Genomic DNA, 13,785 nt, shown 5'->3' on the forward strand with positions numbered 1-13,785 from the left:
TGACCCAAACATCTCCTGGTCCAATAGAGAACTGCAGTTCGCTTCAAAATATTGCCAAAATCATTGTCTAGTAGCCAAGGTCTGACATGCCACGGACACAGAGCCCATCATCACTCTGCCCAAGAAGTATTCAGACTTTTGGGATGTTTTCAATGAAAAGGAAGCCGAGAAATTACCCCCACATAGACCCTATGATTGTGCCATTGATCTGGTGGAGGGGGCCCCAGTTCCACGAGGACACCTCTACTCCCTGACTGAACCAGAGCAGGAAGCTCTCAGGGAGTTTTTAGAGACAAACCTCCGCAAGGGGTTTATTAGACCCTCTCAATCCCCAGCCGCTTCCCCAGTGCTGTTTGTGAAAAAGAAGTCAGGGGACCTACGCTTGGTCGTGGACTATCGGGCTCTAAACAACATCATGAAGCGGAACCGTTACCCATTGCCACTGATTTCGGACCTGCTGGACCGACTCCGGGGGGCCATGGTTTATACCAAGCTAGACCTATGCGGGGCTTACAACCTGGTTCGCATAAGAGAAGGGGATGAATGGAAAACAGCTTTCCAGACCAAATTTGGACTGTACGAAACATTAGTCATGAATTTCGGATTATCAGGAGCTCCCGCAACATTCCAGCATTTTGTCAACGATATTTTCCAGGACTACCTAGATCGTTTCTTGATTATATATTTGGACGATTTTTTGGTGTTCTCAAAATCACAAACAGAGCACGATCAGTACGTCAGAATGGTGCTACAATGTTTGCGGGATCATGGACTATACGTCAAGTTAGAAAAATGCGCTTTCGATTTGCAAGAAGTAGACTTCCTGGGATACCGCGTCTCGCCTCTAGGGCTATCCATGGATCCGGCAAAAGTCTCGGCCGTGTTGGAATGGCGGGCGCCAACTAACAAAAAGGAAGTGCAGCGCTTCTTGGGGTTTGCGAACTACTACCGCAAATTCATCCCAGATTTCGCTTGCTGGTCTGATCCAATCACCAGCTGCATCCGAGGAAAACAGCCTTTCCGCTGGACAGAACAAGATGAGAAAGGCTTCCAGCAGCTAAAGCGATTGTTCACGACCCAGCCAATTCTACAACACCCTGATCCTAAAACCCCTTTTGTTGTTCAGGCGGATGCCTCTGATGTGGCAGTGGGGGCTGTGCTGATGCAACCAGTGGGAGAACATCTCCATCCATGTGCCTATTACTCACGCCAACTAACAGCCCCGGAGAGAAATTACACCATTTGGGAAAAGGAACTCTTATCCATAAAGACAGCCTTTGAAAATTGGAGACATTGGTTAGAGGGGGCCAAATTCCCCATCGAAGTTCATACCGACCATCAAAATTTAGAGCACCTAAGGACTGCACGAAAGCTAAACCAAAGGCAACAACGCTGGGCTTTGTTCTTTGAACGTTTTGACTTCCGGATCCACTACGTGACTCCTGCCCAGACCAAGCAAGCAGATGCCCTATCACGGAAACCAGAGTATGCAGCAGGGCGTAAAGATACCTCAGAAACCCGATTGCTGCAACCCGAGAACTTTGCCACGCTCACAGTGGGAAACACCAAATCCACTTCAATTGAGCCAGCTACACCTAACCCAAAATCCCCAACCACAGATTCTCTTCTCACTCAGGAGATTAGGGCCAGTCAACAGACAGACGCCTGGGCCCAAGAACAGATCCGTCAAGGACTACGATTCCCATTCTCACTTAAGAACGGACTATTATGCTACAGAAATCATGTTTATATCCCTCCAGGCCCCGGCAGAGAAAAGACTCTTTGTTTGTGCCATGACAGCAAGCCTGCCGGGCATTTTGGACTATTTAAAACCATGCATTTGATCTTGCGAGATTTCTGGTGGCCCAGGATTCGCAAGGACGTAGAAAACTATGTCAACACCTGCCCTGTATGCCAGCGTTCCAAGACACGAAGGGAGAAGCCGACAGGGCTATTGCATCCCCTTCCCACACCTTCTCGCCCATGGGAGATCATTTCCGCTGATTTTATCACAGACCTACCACCGTCCTTTGGATTTACAACGATCCTAGTGGTGGTGGACCTTTTCACCAAGATGGCACATTTCATTCCTTGCGAAGGACTCCCTACAGCCAAAGAGACCGCAGACCTATTCCTTCAGCATAGCCTGCATGGCCTGCCCAAGAGTTTGGTCACAGACCGAGGTTCTCAATTTACCTCCCGTTTTTGGAAGGCCCTTCAAAAACTATTGGGCATTGACTCTCGTTTGTCCTCAGCTCACCACCCCCAAACGGATGGGCAGACTGAGCGCACCAATGCCACTTTGGACAATATCTTCGCTGTTACGTGAATTACCAACAGGATAAATGGGCATCCCTATTACCTCTTTCAGAATTTGCATACAACAATGGTGTCCAGAATTCAACTAAAGAAGCCCCGTTTTTTGCAAACTACGGTTTTCATCCCCGTTTCTTTCCTCCCGTCGTGGAGACCACAGAAGTCCCTGCAGCAGAGAATTGGCTACAGGAACTCACAGCGGTGCAAGAACGCTCTTGGGAAGACGCTTCCACAGTCCATGCCCATGACTTAGTCCGGCGCTTCCACCGAACTTACCCTTCCAAGCCGCGGCCCCGTGGATCTCGGGGGGTGGGCCTGAATGGGGAGGGGCTTGAGAGGGGGGATAGTGTGATGCCTCATGGGCCTTGTAGTCCCGTTCCTAGTGTCACTGTGGCAGATGAGGATGAAAACATGGGGTTTTCTCCAGATCAACAACAGCCGGACTCCTTCAAAATGCCTGATGTTGATGTTCTTGCCCAAAAGCCAATTAAAACCGACCTTGAACAGCTCTCACCTCCCTTCGCTAGGAGACATTCCTTTACTGCAGACAGGGGAGTTAAAGAGCGGGTTCGCAGGAGTTTATGGATTGCTGCCAAACAAGACACTGATTAGCCATGTTTCCCCTGGGAAAATCCAGAGAGTCTCACATCTGCAAAGTTAGGTTTCGTTCCCTGTTCTCTAGGGAAAGAGGACGCTGAACACCTGTTTGGCGGGAAAACAAGACCCCAATATAGGTGCCTGGCACGCTAGAATTGTTGCGGAGTCAACTGAGCAGCTCCAGAAGCAACTTCGTGTTTCCAGCCTTGTGTGGACTTCGCAAAGTCCGCAACCCCAGTTCCTTGCCTCACGGATCAAGTATTCAAGATTGGTCTAGCCTTGTTTTTAGCCACGGACCTTGTTATAAGAATCTCTGTTTCGCCTTGTTCCTAGTCACGGACCTTGTTTAATGATTCAAGTTTGTTTCCAGCCTTGTTCTCAAGCTACCTTGGACTTCAAAGACTCTAGGCGCTTTCCCCACACTATTGCTTGGCAATAGTGTGTGTTTCGGTTATTGGATTTAAAACTTTGAACTCTAATATCAATTAATGGACAATACATTTCTGGACTTTATTTGACCTCATTTGATAGGTCAGCTTCTGAACTATATTCTTCACTTGTTTTTATTACTTTTATATATTTACTTAATAAAGATATTAGATAGATATTGGCCTCTGCGTCTGGTTCTTGGTGCTCCGCTGCCTAGGGTCTGACAATACGATCCCTGGGGAAGGTAATGGCAACCCACCCCAGTATTCTTGCCATGAAAACTAAATGGATCAGTACAACCTATGCACACTGCACATGTCTTATTTGCAGTGTAAAAAACACCCCCAACAATGAAAGAACAATACAATATTTAAAAACAAGAACAATTTTAACCAACATAAACCTATCAGAATTTCAATAGGAAGTGTGGGCCTGCTTCTGGCCAATGAGATAGTCAAGTTAATTAGGATTGTTGTTGTGTGCCTACAAGTCATTTCAGATTTTGGGCGAGACTAAGTCTAAAACTGAGGGTGGTGGCCAGGTAAATGACTTGGAGGGCTGCATCCAGCCCACAGGCCTTAGTTTGGGGATCCCTGAGGTAGTCTCTCCCACAGCAAGTCTGCTTCGATTCCATCAGTTGGAGCCAGGAAGTTTCCCAGCGCATGCAAGCAGATTTCTCTAGGGGAGAGGTCAATGGTTTACATAAGCACAGTAAATATACCATCAATGAGATTTGGGACCTCCAGACTTGCATACATTTGCTGGTTTAGCCCGCTTCCTGTCCCAAGGCATGAGATTAAGCAAGGCAATTTTATAGATTTGCTGTTCAGTTACAATTTAAGGATTTGATTTCATTTGAAATAACTATTACAATTTCATAAAAGTGAATTCCATATACAAGAGAAGATATAGCTGGCCGGATTTTTCCAGAGTTGAGGAGGAGCGGCATTTCAACATTAAGGTTAAAAAACAAAATAAATGCATGTTTAATTAATCTCTGTCTGTAATTATGAAGGGGGTCGTATTTTTCAATAAAAGCTTCACATACCTTTACTTTCCTGGGCAATAATGTAAATCCTGCTGGATTAGATGGTTATATGTCTAATCAAGCATCTAGTTCCTTACAGCAAACAAGTTCCCAGTCCAGTAATATTCAGAAGGGAACTGCCTCTGAACCTTGATTTTATGTAGTTATCATGGTTCATATTGTATATTAGTGACTAACAAAACAAAAATATTAAAAGGTTAGAACAAACTGTTCAGCTTCTGCCAAAACAGTGTGTGTAATATTCATGTTGTGTGTTATTCACTCTAATAAATATATGGTTGAAGTGATTAACTGCACCCTTCTAGAATCCAGACTGGCTGATCTTAAGTGCTGTTTTATGTTTGAAATATCACACATAAAAGCAGTGTTGAGCTATGGTGAACACTTACATTACAACCCATCCAAATTTAACAGAATGATGGAAGTGTTCAAGGTCTTTAGAACTCTTCCTCAGGCCAAGTGACACAAAAAATAAGGGGAGAAACAGCAAAGTTTGGAAATAAAGAAAAATATACCAAAGATTCGAGTAATGAATTCTGTGATATTAACTATCAGGGAGAGTATAATTCAAAGACAGCCATGTTAGTCTGGAGTATCAGAACGCAAAGGGATCTTGTAGCACCTTAGAGACTGAGAGGACAAACTTGGTGGCACAACTTTTGTAGGCTAAGGGTGCTTCTATGCTGTAGGTTTAACTTACTTTAACTGCATCACTTTAACTGCCATAGTTGAATGTTATAGAGTCATGGGAGAAGCAGTTTGGTGATATACCCTTTGGCAGAGAAAGCTAAAGACCTTGTACAACTCCCTGGATTCCACAGCATTGAACCATGGCAAATTGGCATCAAACTGCATTAACTCTACAATATAGATGCACCTACAGTTGTTTTCAAGGGTGCATCTACGGTGCAGAATTAATCAAATTTGACACCACTTTAATTACCATGGCTCAATGCTATGGGATCCTGGGATTTGTAGTTTGGTAAAGCACCGGAACTCATTGGCAGAGGAGGTTAAAGACTTTGTAAGACTACAAATCTCAGGACCCCACAGCAATGAGTTGGGACAGTTAAAAGTGGTGCCAGACTGCATTCATTCTACAGTGTAGAATGCACCCCTAAGTCGCTCTCAGCTAACACTAACCTACTTAAAACCAAGCTACAAACCCCAGGATCCCAAAGCATTGAGCTGGGGCAGTTAAAGTGGTGTCAAACTGCATTCATTCTACAATGTGTTGTTATTTGTTCAGTTTCTTCTAAATATTTATGACCTCATGAACAAGCCCACGCCAGAGTTCCCTGTCGGCCGTCGCCACCCCCAGCTCCTTCGAGGTCAAGCCAGTCACTTCAAGGATACCATCCATCCATCTTCCCCTTGGCCGCCCCTCTTCCTTTTTCCTTCCATTTCCCCCATTTACCTCAGCCTTCCTTATGGTTGAGGTTATTACGGGAAATACCATTGCTTTAACTAGAAATACAGAGTCTGTCACTGCCTTCATGTTTTCTCCCTCTGTTTGCCAATTACCAATCAGTCTGGTTGCCATCATCTTGTGTTTTTTTTTTTAACTGCAATCCACAAGGTTAGCACCCACCCTTTACATTTTCTGTAAAGAACTAAAAACATGGATGTTCTGCTGTGCATTTGACTAGACAATCCCCTAAATAACTTGGCTCTAATTAGGACTTGATTTGGTACCAGAACTAAAGGAATATGCACCTACTAGTTGGAACCCAGATTGATCTTCATGATGACCCCAAAACCTTAGCAAGATTGAATGATATGATGGAAAAGTTAGTATGTATGGAGCAGGGACAGAAGTTAGCAAAAGAGATAGGCACCTACTGCTATGTGGAGTGCTCAGCTTCAACACAGAAGGACTGAAGATTTACTGTTGTCCTCTATCCAAAGATATTATCCCCATCTTACATTTCTCACCCCTACTCATCAGACTTATGCACTTTATCCATTAGCCCTATTTTCAAAAGTGAGTTGTGCCAGCTTGCCCATTCATGCCTAGAAATTGACTTTATTACAGGCTCATTGGTGATTGGTTTGAGATTGTTTTTATTCTATCACAACCGCTGTGTTGTTTATAATTGTTGTTGTTTTATTCTGTTTTATGATACTATGTATGTATTTTAATGTGATTATATTCTATACAATTGAGCTGAGGAAGCAATATAACTGGTGCAAACAAAATTGATTGACAGCTATAAATAACCAATCAATCCAACTACATTTACAGGGTAAAGGCAAAATCAGGTATGATACAATTCAAATCTTGCAACTTACAGTTCTACATATAGATGGCGCCACTCGCGCTGTCACACTTACATTTATTATTTAAACTGTTATGTTTATTCATATCATGATCTGATCACTATGTTCAATATATCCCATATGCCTGGTGGTATTGGGATAAGGATACAAAAGGTTTGCTAGGGTAGATCCTCTCTCACTCAGACTCAGCTCCCCCCACCCCGAATCAAAATCCTGGCTACGGGCCTGGTTGACTGGGTTCAACCCCATGTAAGCTGTTCCGAGTCCCCTTGGGGAGATGGTGGCAGGGTACAAAAATAAAGGTATTGTTATTAACCCAGCTTATGCATGGTGTTCCATGCAGCCATGCCAGCCACATGACCTTGGATGTGTCTACAGACAATGCTGGCTCTTCGGCTTAGAAATGGAGATGAGCACCAACCCCCAGAGTTGGACACGGCTGGACTTAAAGTCAGGGGAAACCTTTACCTTTACCTTTTATGCACTTTATTGTTTCACCTTGGTTAGGTTCCTCAGCTCCTCCTCACTTTCAGCCATCAAAGTGGTATCACCTGAATATCTAAGGTTATTAGTGTCTGTAGATCCAACCTGTCATTCTCAACTCTTACAACTCTCCGAGACCCCTTGGGGAGATGGAGACAGGGTACAAAAATAAAGTTATGATTATTAACCCAGCTTTTGCACTTTCTTTTCACCTTGGTCAGAAGGCTCCTCAACTCCTCCTCGCTTTCAGCCATCAAAGTGGTATCATCTGCATACCTAAGATTGTTAAGTGTGGCGTAGATGCAGCCTAAGCCCTTTCTTCACTCTCACTAACCAGCTCAGACCTTGCCTAGAGGGAAACCCATTCTAGAGGCAGAGGCAACAGAGCAAGTGGAGGGGGAAACAGAGCCCGCCACGCACCGCGGGAGGCCCTCCAGCAGTGAGCCGAGGCTGCTCTGCGTGGGCCCGCCCCCTCGGAAGCCCCGCCTGCTTGCCTGCCTGCCCGTCTGCTTTCATGTTGTTGCTGGAAACCAGACCCTTCCAACCCACTTTCTGCTTCGCACCGGCTCCAGAGAGCGAGAGAGCAAGCGAACTGGAAGCTGCAGCCGGGAGGCGTGGAAGCGGGGCTTCGCCTCTTCTTCTTCTGCTCCTCCTTTGCATAAGGCGAGAGAAAGGAAGGGAGCCGGTCGGAGCCGGAACGAGCGCGGCTCCCCTTCGCCAGCCGCCGGGTAAGCCAGCCCCAAAGGCTCCTTCCTTCTTCCCTCGCCTGCTTTCCACCGCGTTGCAATGTAAACACAGCAAAGGTGCTTGGGAGGAAGAGAAGGTTGGGAGCACCCAAGCGCCCTGTGTCTTGGAAGGCCACGGGGACATCTCTACACTGTAGCATGAATGCAGTTTGACACCGCTTCAACTGCCGTCACTCAATGCTATGCAGTCATGGGAGTTGTAGTTTTAGAGTGCCTTTTGCCTTCTCTGCCAAAGAGGACTGGTGCCTTGCCGAACTGCTATTCCCTGGATTCTATGGAGTGGTGTCAAAACTGCTGTAATTCTACCTTTAAAGTAACCAACCTTCTTTCGGGACCGGGGTTGGCTTTTTCTGGCTTTGACAAGTAAAGAAAGTTGAATTAATGGGGTTTAGGAGGAAAGTGGCAGAAGCTCTCTGTTCTCCTTGTAAACTCTGTGTAAGCGACCTCTTCTGTGAGAGGGAAAGCCCTTGTAGCTGAGGGTCCCAACAGGCTGGGCTTCCCTTATTCAAAATGTTTGAGACCACATGTGTTTTGGGGTGTGTTTACACTCTAGGGTGCAGTTTGACACCACTTGAGCTGTCAACGTCCATCATGAAGATGGTCTTCAAAGCAACAAAATATGCCTCTACTCCAGGTATGGGCAAAGTTGGACCTGTCCTCCAGGTGTTTTGGACTTCAACTCCCAGCATTCCTTTCCCCCCTCAGCTGCTTAAGCGGCTGAGGGGGGAAAGGAAGGGGCCTGAGGCTGTCAGGAATGCTGGGAGTTGAAGTCCAAAACACCTGGCGGGAAGGCCCAACTTTACCCATACCTGCTCAACATTGTGGAATTAATGTGGTTTGACACCACTTTAACTGCCATGGTTCAACGCGATGGATCCTGGAAGTTGTAGTTTACTTTTAATTCGGTTAAGAGTGACTTGGGGCTCATCTACACTGTAAGAATGATACAGTTTGACACTATGCTATGGCTCAGTCCCGTGGAATCATGGGTCTTACAATTACTGTAGCCTTCTCTGCCAAGGAGTTCTGGTGCGTCACCATACTATAACTCCCATGATTCCATAGCACTGACCCATGGCAGTAAAAGTGATGTGAAACTGCATTAATTCTACAGTGCAAATATGCCCTTAGAGTTTGGCGTTTGGATTATCTCTATTTGCATATAGGTACATAATGAGATATCATGGAAAGGAGACCCTAGGCTAAACAGGAAAGTAATGTCTAATGTGTTGTTGAAGGTTTTTATGGCTGGAATCACTGGGTTGCTTTGAGTTTTCCAGGTTGTATGGCCGTGTTCCAGAAGCATTCTCTCCTGATGTTTCGCCCACATCTATGGCAGGCATCCTCAGAGGTTGTGAGGTGTTGGAAACTAGGCAACTGGGGTTTTGAAGCTGCCAGGCTATTCAATGCTAATCCAGGTGGCCAGTTGCAACATTCACACCTGCCTCAGGCAGACAAGAGTTCTTTCTCCCATCCTGAACATCCCACAGATATATAAATCCCACTTGCCTAGTTTCCAATATCTCATAACCTCTGAGGATGCCTGCCACAGATGTCGGCAGAATGTCAGAAGAGAATGCCTCTGAAACATGGCCATACAGCCCGGAAAACTCATAGCAACCCAAAGTAAGGTTTGTTTCATCTATCTATCTATCTATCTGTCTATCTATCGATCTACCTATCTACCTATCTTTCATATACACATAGCCTGGAAGTAATTTAATACAATATTTTCATCATTTTGTCCATGGAACAAAGTTTGGAAACATAGAACCACAAGAAAAAAAAAATCAAAGGTGTCACTTTCTCAGCCGCCCATGTGGACAATTCTTGAATTTCAGATAAGAGATGCTCTGCCTATACAGTGCAAATTCTCTGAAAAAGAAAAGGGAAATAGAAGAGTCACAGAACTTATCCTAGAATTGCTCTTTGCAGGTTTACCATAGTATTTTTCTGTTTGTGAGCATTATATTTTGGTGTCATCTGGATCCTATCTGACTGCCCAACATAGATGGCCAAAGCATCTGGGCCATGCTACATTTTTCATTGGGAAGTACACCCTGGTTTATCCAAAATCAAGATGGCTTTGGATCATTCAGATAACAAATCTGAATATTATGTAACGTGTAATCTTGAATTTTCACCTGGCAACTCTTTTCTCCTCTGGATTTTAAAAAATAATTAGAACAGTACTTTTTTCTTTTTAGGAGAAAGACCGAAAGAAGGATAAAAATACAGAAAAGTGATCTTTTTTAGGAAGTTTGAGTTGCACTTGTTTAAATCAAAATTATTTGACTTTTGAGAGGCTGAACTGATGTGCTGTTCAACTGTAAGAGATCCCTTTTTCCTCTGTTACCTAATATGCCCAAACAGAGATTAATCTGCCACATACTGGAACATTTGGGATTCCTCTGGCATCTTCACAGCTTTTTTTTTTAAAAAAAAACAGAAGATAATGAGACACATTATGTTTGAAATGTTTAAGGCTGTCATTCTCTACAATTAAATCCTCTAAAAAAGATGAGTCTATGAATATAACTGTAATTTCCTGCCTTGCTAGACTAGATTTGTGCCATGGGTATTTAAACTGGCTCTTCTCTCTAGGAAAACAAAAGGGAGAGTGAATGATGTAGATGGATGAGCAACAATAGTGGGATTAATTGTGAAAGGGAAGACCCTCAAACCTCAGGCTTCTGGCACTGATTTTTAATTTTGTAGTTTCTGCTGGCAAAGTGAGTGAGTTAGAGGCCAGTGGTGTGTGTCACTTTAGAAAGGTGATGAAATGATTACTGGAAGGACAATGAGCTCTAACAAAATTGAAGAGGGAAATATGTAAGAAGCCAAATTAGGCACAAAAAGGCTAGTGGGGCTGCAGGGCATTTTTAGTAGCAGTGGGATAAAGCAATGTTTTAAAAAACATTCATTGGAATCATTTGTCAGAGGATATACTTTGGTATAATCCTGTAGTGAGCACTTCTTTATCGTGTCAGAAGCGACTTGCGAACATACTGCAAGTTGCTTCTGGTGTGAGAGAATTGGCTGTCTACAGTGACGTTGCCTAGGGGATGCCTGGATATGTTACCATCCTGCTGGGAGGCTTCTTTTATGTCTCCACAAGTTAGAGCTGACAGACGGGAGCTCACCCTGTGACGCGATTTGAACAGGCAACCTTCAGGTCAGTCACCCAACCTTTAGGTCAGCAGCCCAGCAAAGGGTTTAACCCATTGCACCCATTGCAGCTCTTGGAGTAAGAGCTAATTTTATGTCTTTATATTTAGCAATTTAATGTCTATCTCAGGGTTAAACCACTGAGCTACTGAACTTGCTGACCAAAAGGTTGGTGGTTCAAATGTGGGGAACAGGGTGAGCTCCCGCTGTTGCCCCAGCCTCTGCCAACCTAGCAGTTTGAAAACATTCAAATGTGAGTAGATTAATAGATACCGCTCCAGCAGGAAGGTAACGGCGCTCCATGCAGTCATGCCGGCCACATGGCCTTGGAGGCGTCTATGGACAACGTTGGCTCTTCGGCTTAGAAATGGAGATGAGCACCAACCCCCAGAGTCAGACATGACTAGACTTCATGTCAGGGGAAAACCTTTACCTTTACTTTACTTGCATTGTATTGCATAACTTTACACTCGGGGGGGGGGGGGATATTTTCATTATTCTTGCTGTTATGAGTTGACTGGAACTAAATCTTGAGTTCAGTAGGACTTATTTACTTCAAAATATGTATACTGTATAAGGACTTTCTTTTCTGAAACCCTTCAAACATTATAGCAAGATCAGAAGTGGGCTATAATTTGAATGAGTAGAATCATAGAGTACTTAATTTTCTCAAGTATTTTGCTCAGACCTGACTGTTTTGTTATCTTGCTTTTCTCACAAGAATGCATCTTGCATGCTGTTTCAAATATATTTATTGTGTCTTTAAATTCTGAGCAGTATGAATGGAAAACTGGCCAGTGATTTATAATTTTCCATGACTAGGTGCAGCTGTTGCACTTTGTATCAGCAAGAAATAAATTTGCAAGAACGTCCTTTGAGGCTCACCAGACCAAAAAAAAAAACCCCCACAAAAAACCAGAACTACTGAAATGTTGGGACACTAGTGGAATGTTTTTAGTCAAGTCTTGTTGGAGCAATCAGGTACAAATTGTTTTTACTTGAAAATTATTGTCCAGGTGCTGCTATATAGAGCTAATGCCCCTCCCTGTTCATACAAACAGGTGTTTATAACCTGGCTTCCTATTGCAATTTATTCACAAACTACTCTGTTTTTCCATGGCACATTGAACTTTACCTGTTAGCAATAACTAGTTTGATTACCTGATCATTGATGTGGGATGCTACAGTAACTAATCCACTGGCAGCTTATAGTCCAAACCGGGAGGCGAGGGAGGCTAAACCTGTAGTGGGAGAAGTGATATTTCCATAGCTCAGACCATAGGCTAGTGAACTAATCTTATAGGTCAAATGGATGATCTGTAGCTTTGTAGGAAGTGAACTCTAACTGTTAAGCAGAATGAGTCATTGTCTCAGGTTGCAGATGCTGGGGGATTGGAAACACCTCTGAGATGTTGGAAAATGGAATTATCTGTGTCATAAGGCCTATTCTCTGCCTCTACATTGGGCTTTTGCTCTGAGATGTGGAGAGTGCTAATCCGTTATATATGTAAAAATAACATTAAACTTGCTAGTCCAAGTTGGGTTCTGTATGTGAAATGGAGAGGAGTGGGCAAAATAAGTATTATTCTTCACCTTGGGCAACAAGATGTCTTTGGCTCGGCTTGTCATCTTTACATAGCATGGCCCGTGGTCAAGGATGATGGTGACTTTGTTAAAAAAAAAAGTCTGGAGGACCACAGGGTTCTTACATCTGCCATAGGCTATTGTTACTACTAATGTTCTCATAAGTATGGAATTGAACATGCATCTCTGCATGGTGGAAGAGGCCCTTGATTTTTTTTATAAAGTTCTTTGTTTTTGTTTTGAAATGTGTTTTGTTAATTGGGGAGAAAATGAATGAGGAATTATCAATGTAGCTATTTTTAGTTACACTGAGATCAGCCTACTGGCTAGAGATGCAAATGATGTAGGTTAAAAGCTGTGAGGCAGTTTCGTTTATTTTATTTTTTTACAAGCCTAGAATGGAATCTCAATGCATAATATATCCTCAAGATGCCACATTCAACAACATCTCCTATTTAGACAACATTGAAGGTTTACTATAGAGGCTACTGTTCTGTTTATACCCAACATAGATAAAGGTACTTACTTTGTACTAAACAGACTCGTAGCTGTACATTTTTAATGATTGATTTTTAATACAGCAATTATTTCTGCTCCTAGAACTCATTTTGGTGTCTGGGTTGCTTAATTCTTCTGACATCCCAATGCAAATTTGATTGGTTTTTGCAATGTAGTAGCAGAGTAGCAGCGTCACTAAATAAGTTCAGGTTCCCACTATACTAAGTAGTAAGGCAGCTCATATGTTGTACATGTACCGATACATATTTTAAATTAACATTATTCATATAATAGTATCCAGATGCACAAAAATTTACCAAAGGTTCTAGGTAGAGTTTCAGGAGGCAATATCCTGCACTCAGTTATCTTGTCACTTCCTTGTCTTTGGCTTAGGATCTTAGATTCCTTTCCTGAATGCTTTAGCCCTTCTAGAACTTTAATGTCTTACCTACATATAGAGTTTGACTGTTCAGTTTTCATTGGCATGGTTCTCTTTACTATATCAAGGCCAAGATGTATTATGTAAATTCATTGAATACAATTCCATTTATATATAAAGAGCTTTGAACATCATGAAAGTGCTCTGAGGACCTAGAAAATGCCTAGAGTTTTCTGTAGGCCTTCAGAGCAATTATA

The 13,785-nt window shown here is 43.3% G+C and overlaps 1 protein-coding gene across 2 annotated transcripts in view; it reads left to right on the top strand.

Moving 5' to 3' along the window:
- The first annotated feature begins 7,524 nt into the window (after window positions 1–7,524).
- cdk18 (cyclin dependent kinase 18) overlaps window positions 7,525–13,785 on the top strand; it is a 103,051-nt gene continuing 96,790 nt past the window's right edge. Inside the window, exon 1 of one of the 2 annotated variants that reach the window (XM_008115635.3) lies at window positions 7,525–7,881. The gene's annotated coding sequence lies outside the window, so the exon portion shown is untranslated. Of the gene's footprint in view, window positions 7,882–11,137; window positions 12,049–13,785 lie in introns of those variants that run through there. The other variant, XM_008115636.3, reaches the window with a different exon arrangement.

This window comes from Anolis carolinensis, chromosome 4 (assembly GCF_035594765.1).
Source record: "Anolis carolinensis isolate JA03-04 chromosome 4, rAnoCar3.1.pri, whole genome shotgun sequence".
Classification (NCBI taxonomy): Eukaryota; Metazoa; Chordata; class Lepidosauria; order Squamata; family Dactyloidae; genus Anolis; species Anolis carolinensis.